This window comes from Homarus americanus, unplaced genomic scaffold (genome assembly GCF_018991925.1).
Source record: "Homarus americanus isolate GMGI-L3 unplaced genomic scaffold, GMGI_Hamer_2.0 scaffold31037, whole genome shotgun sequence".
NCBI classification, from domain to species: Eukaryota; Metazoa; Arthropoda; class Malacostraca; order Decapoda; family Nephropidae; genus Homarus; species Homarus americanus.
In genome coordinates this window covers 1,469,698-1,475,183 of record NW_024722227.1, presented here as the reverse complement: position 1 = coordinate 1,475,183, position 5,486 = coordinate 1,469,698, and positions in this window count along the sequence as shown.

Here is a 5,486-nt window from a genome sequence, read left to right as displayed (position 1 = left end):
TAACAATAACATAACCTAGTTTAACCTGACGTAATGTAACTTAAACTAATCTAATTTAACCTAACGTAATTTAACATAACCAAACCTTGTAACCTAACGTTATCTAACCTAACCTAACTTAACCTAACTTAACCTTATCTAACCTAACCCTCCACCAGGTAACGGTAGGTAAAATAAACTTAGGGTGTCTATTCCTCATGTGGTCCAAAAAATGGCTACATAGTGTTCCTTTAGTTCTCAGAAGGACACTAGCTCATGTTAATGTTTCCTTGGGGACAGTTTTCTGAACACTAACCACTACACTATTAGCTGAGGTTAATCACGATGCTTTTAGCTGAAGGTAGTTACTCTTTTTTTTAGCTGACGGTAGCTATTATCCCTTCAGCTGAAGTTAGTTACTTTTAGCTAAAGACAGTTACTCTTTTTTAGCTGAAGGTAGTTATTACTCCATTAGCTGAAGGTAGTTATTACTCCTTTAGCTGAAGGTATTATTATCTTCAACTGTAGGTAGTTATTATCCCTTTAGCTGAAGGAAGTTTTTATTCCTTTAGCTGAAGTTGTTACATTCTTTAGCTGAAGGAAGTTATTATCCATTTAGCTGAAGGTAGTTATTTATTGGTAGTTATCATTCCTTTAGCTGAAGTTAGTTATTACTCCTTTTAGCTGAAGGTAGTTATTATTCCTTTAGCTGCAGTTAGCTTCTCCTTTATTAGCAGAAGTAAGTCACTATATTAGCTGAAGTTAGTAAGTAAGAGACGATAACGTATGAGGCTATGAGAATCCGTCACTGTCTTGTAGGTCAAAGTTATAGTTGGCTGCGGGGAATACAAATGAATACATCTGTCGCTAAGCTGAAGTTAATCTGTTTAAGAAGTGAAACAAAGAACTAAGGAATATAATAAAATGCCATATTGTTCACAAACCTCAAATTAGTCCTTTTGGAGAGTGATAAGAACATATTAGGTATAGGAGAGAGATTGTGAATTATTCCTTATTGATTTAGGTTGGAAGAAATTACTTGAAGATTATCACCTTCCTCACAGCTTACTTTACCTTGAGATTAACCCTTGTTACCTGGGTAGTTAGAGGTTAGGTTAGGTTAGTGTAGGTTACGTTAGGTTATCATAAGGTGAAATAGGTTAGGATAAGGTGAAATAAGTTGATGGGGGGTTAATCTTCAGGTGATTTAGGATATTAGAACGTCAGTAAATAACTTTCGAATATCTGACAATCCACCGTTACCTTATATCTTAAACATTTATGATTGAAAGTAACGTATGGATTTTTGAGAATTCTCCTTGTTTTCAGTCAGAGTGAGAACAAATAACATACCGTACGAATCTCTGAGAGTCGGGTGTTGTGACGGCCTGAATTTGGGCAGTAACTCGTCATAATAGCGATCCATCAACCTGGTAAATAATTTTATAGCGAGAACTCTTTCCAAGGGGACTTAAACTAGCGTAAATAATACTGGGAAGCAAACTGTGTGTTGTGGTGCCTGAAGGGTGAACTTCCCTGGCGGCAGAGCTCGCCTGTTCCTCCACCAGCCTTTATGGGGAAATCTCCAGATATCTTGAATATAGATTATTGCATTTATTCCCTGTACGTTCGTATTTTCGCTGTGGTGGAGTATTTTCGTATAACTTGACGTTGTATATATGCGTAGTGGGAGTTGTGTTATATTTACGTGTGGTGTATCTTTTTGGTATAACAAATAGAAAGCTGCCAAGTTCGTGTTCTATTTTATGTAAAACGATGACGATAAAACCGTGTTATATTTTTATGGCGGCTCTCTTATTTTTCAGATCGGATTTACCAATAAATGGAAATAGCACAGATTATGTTGTTACTCTTATGAACATATTACATAAAACTAATTTATGATTATTATAGTCTGCTAACATACATTGAAAAGTTTCATTAAACTACCAAGATGGTATTTGGAGAACAAGCCTTAACATTCCTGTATCTGTACTCTTTGAGAAAAACCTTAACTCGCAGTTAGAATAACGACACACAATAGAGTTAAAAAGTTTAAAATCATTAAAAACTTTACTGGACATAAATATCCGTTGAGGAAAATTAAACAACCTTCCCCCGCCGGCAACGCCAACTTCGGATGCGCACCGCGTCCAGCCGCACATTATTCATTTTCCTAAACTTGAAGGATTTTTTTTCTTTGTCTTCTTCTTGGGCGGAGTTTTGGAGTGGAAATTTATAGCTTTCGGAGACAGCTGAAGGGTGTCTTTATATTTCACTGTTTTTATATTGTTTGTTGTCTCAAGAGTCTTAGTTGTTTACGTTGTTTGCATTTATTATTTTATCCTCATTTATATTACTTATTTCTAAATCCTTAATACTATCTTCGTCATTATTCAAATATTATTTCCCAATTATTTGTCATTGAAATACCTTAATACTGTAATTAACTAGTCCTTGATACTCTATGCGTGAAGTAGTACCCAAGCAGTTCCTTGAAGTGCTATTTAACCAATTCTTCAAGTATGTCAAATGTGAAATTCTTTTTACACTTCAAGTATCACCACACGACCCGTTGAAATAGTAACTTACAAGTAGCTAAATATCTTTCGTTAATACCAACTATAATTCCTTCAAGAGTACTATAGACTGGTGACTCTTTTATTGTTAATTTTAATTGATTATTTCACCAATTCTCATCTTACTAAGGCGGTCAATCTGTTTCCCCCTCTTACGATGTCCAGTGTTATGTTATGGTAATTTAAACTTAACCTTACCTTAATTGCCTGAGACTTGAATTAAGGTGCTTGATTTGGTTTGTTTGTTTTTTTAATTGGTGATGTTAGTTATTACTGTCTGTCTTTATGTAGTTTTAACTGAAATGGTTTTAATCATGATAATACATGTTTAATCTAGACTGTGTTAACATAATTCAGGAAGCGTCGTCATAAGCTGCTTATTGTATTTTTGCTCTTCCACTCCTACCTTCCTCTCCCTCCTACACCCCTTCCTCTCCCTCTGCACCTTCCTCTCCCTCTACACCCTTCCTCTCCTCCCTACACCCTCCTCTCCCTCCTACACCCTTCCCTCTCCCTCCTACACCCTTCCTCTCCCTCCCTGCCCTTCCTCTCCTCCTACACCCTTCCCCTCTCCCTCCCCTACCTCCTCTCCCTCCCTACACCCTTCCTCTCCCTCCCCTACACCCTTCCTCTCCCTCCCTACACCTTCCTCTCCCCTCCCACCTTCCTCTCCTCCCTACACCCCCCTCTCCTCCCCTCCCCTTCCTCTCCCTCCACCCTTCCTCTCCCTCCTACACCTTCCTCTCCCTCCCTACACCCTCCCTCTCCCTCCTACACCCTTCCTCTCCCTCCCCACACCCTTCCTCTCCCTCCTCCCCTTCCTCTCCCTCCTACACCCCTTCTCTCCCCTCCTACACCCTTCCTCTCCCTCCTACCCTTCCTCTCCCTCCCCACCCCACCCCTTCCTCCTCCCTCCTGCACCCCCTTCCCCTCCCCTCCTGCCCTTCCCTCTCCCCTCCCTACACCCCTCCCTCTCCCTCCTACACCCTTCCCCTCTCCCCTCCCACCTTCCTCTCCCTCCTACCCACCCCTTCCCTCTCCCTCCCTACCTCCCCTCTCTCCGTCCCTACACCTCCCTCTCCTCCTACACCCCTTCCTCTCCCTCCCTACCCCTTCCTCTCCCCTCCCTACACCTTCCTCCACCCCTCCCCTACACCCCTTCCCTCTCCCTCCCCACCCCCTTCCCCTCTCCCTCCCTACCTTCCCTCTCCCTCTACACCTTCCTCTCTCCCTCCCTACACCCCTTCCCTCTCCCCTCCCCACCCCTCTCCCTCCTACACCTCCCCTCTCCCCTCCCTACACCTTCCTCTCCCTCCTACACCCCTTCCTCTCCCTCCCCACCCTTCCCTCTCCCTCCCCTCCTTCCTCTCCCTCCCCACACCCTTCCTCTCCCTCTACCCTTCCTCTCCCCTCCACCCACCCTTCCTCTCCCTCCTACACCTTCCTCCCTCCCTCCCTACACCCCTTCCTCTCCCTCCCTACACCCCTTCCCTCTCCCTCCCCTACACCCCTTCCTCTCCCTCCCTACACCCCTCCTCTCCTCCCTCACCCTTCCCTCTCCCTCCTACACTCCTTCCTCTCCCTCCTACACCCTTCCCTCTCCCTCCCTACACCTTCCTCTCCCTCCTACACCCCTCCCCTCTCCCTCCCTACACCCCTTCCTCTCCCTCCTACACCTTCCTCTCCCTTCCACCCACCCCTCCCCTCTCCTCCCTACACCCTTCCTCTCCCTCCCCACACCCTTCCTCTCCCTCCCTACACCCTTCCTCTCCCTCCCTACCCCTTCCTCTCCTCCCCCCACCCTTCCCTCTCCCTCTACACCCTTCCTCTCCCTCTCACCTTCCTCTCCCTCCTACACCCTTCCCTCTCCCTCCCCTACACCCTTCTCTCCCTCTCCACCCCTTCCTCTCCCTCCCCACCCTCCCTCTCCCTCCCTACACCCTTCTCTCCCTCCTACACCCTTCCTCTCCTCCCTACACCCCTCCTCTCCCCTCCCTCACACACCCCTCCTCTCCCCTCTACCCTTCCTCTCCCTCTACACCCTTCCTCTCCCTCCTCCCACCCTTCCCTCTCCCTCCCCACACCCCTTCCTCTCCTCCTCACCCCTCCCTCTCCCTCCACCTTCCTCTCCCCTCCCCCCACCCCTCCCTCTCCCTCTACACCCTTCTCTCCCTCCCTACACCTTCCCTCTCCCTCCCTACACCCCTTCCTCTCCCCTCCCCACCTTCCTCTCTCCCTCCTACACCCTTCCTCTCCCCTCTACCCCTTCCCTCTCCCTCCCTACACCCCTTCCTCTCCCTCCCTACACCCCTCCTCCCTCCCCACCTTCCTCTCCCTCCTCCCCACCCTTCCTCTCCCTCCCTACACCTTCCCTCTCCCTCCCCACACCCCTTCCTCTCCCCTCCCTACACCCTTCCTCTCTCCCTCCCCTACACCCCTTCCCTCTCCCCTCCCCCACCCCTCCTCTCCCTCCCACACCCCTTCCTCTCCTCCTACACCTCCTCTCCCTCCTACACCCTTCCTCTCCCCTCCCTACACCCCCCTTCCCTCTCCCCTCCCTACACCCTTCCTCTCCTCCCTACACCTTCCTCTCCCTCCCTACCCTTCCTCTCCCTCCTACACCCCTTCCTCTCCCTCCCACCCTTCCTCTCCCTCCACCCACCTTCCTCTCCCTCCTACCCTTCCTCTCCCCTCCTACACCCCTCCTCTCCCTCCTACACCCCTTCCCTCTCCCTCCCTACACCCCTCCTCTCCCTCCTACACCTTCCTCTCCCTCCCTACACCCTTCCTCTCCCTCCTACACCCCTTCCTCTCCTCCTACACCTTCCCTCTCCCCTCCTACCCTTCCTCTCCCCTCCTGCCCTTCCTCTCCCTCCCCTACACCCTTCCCTCTCCCTCCTACACCTTCCTCTCCCTCCTACCTTCCTC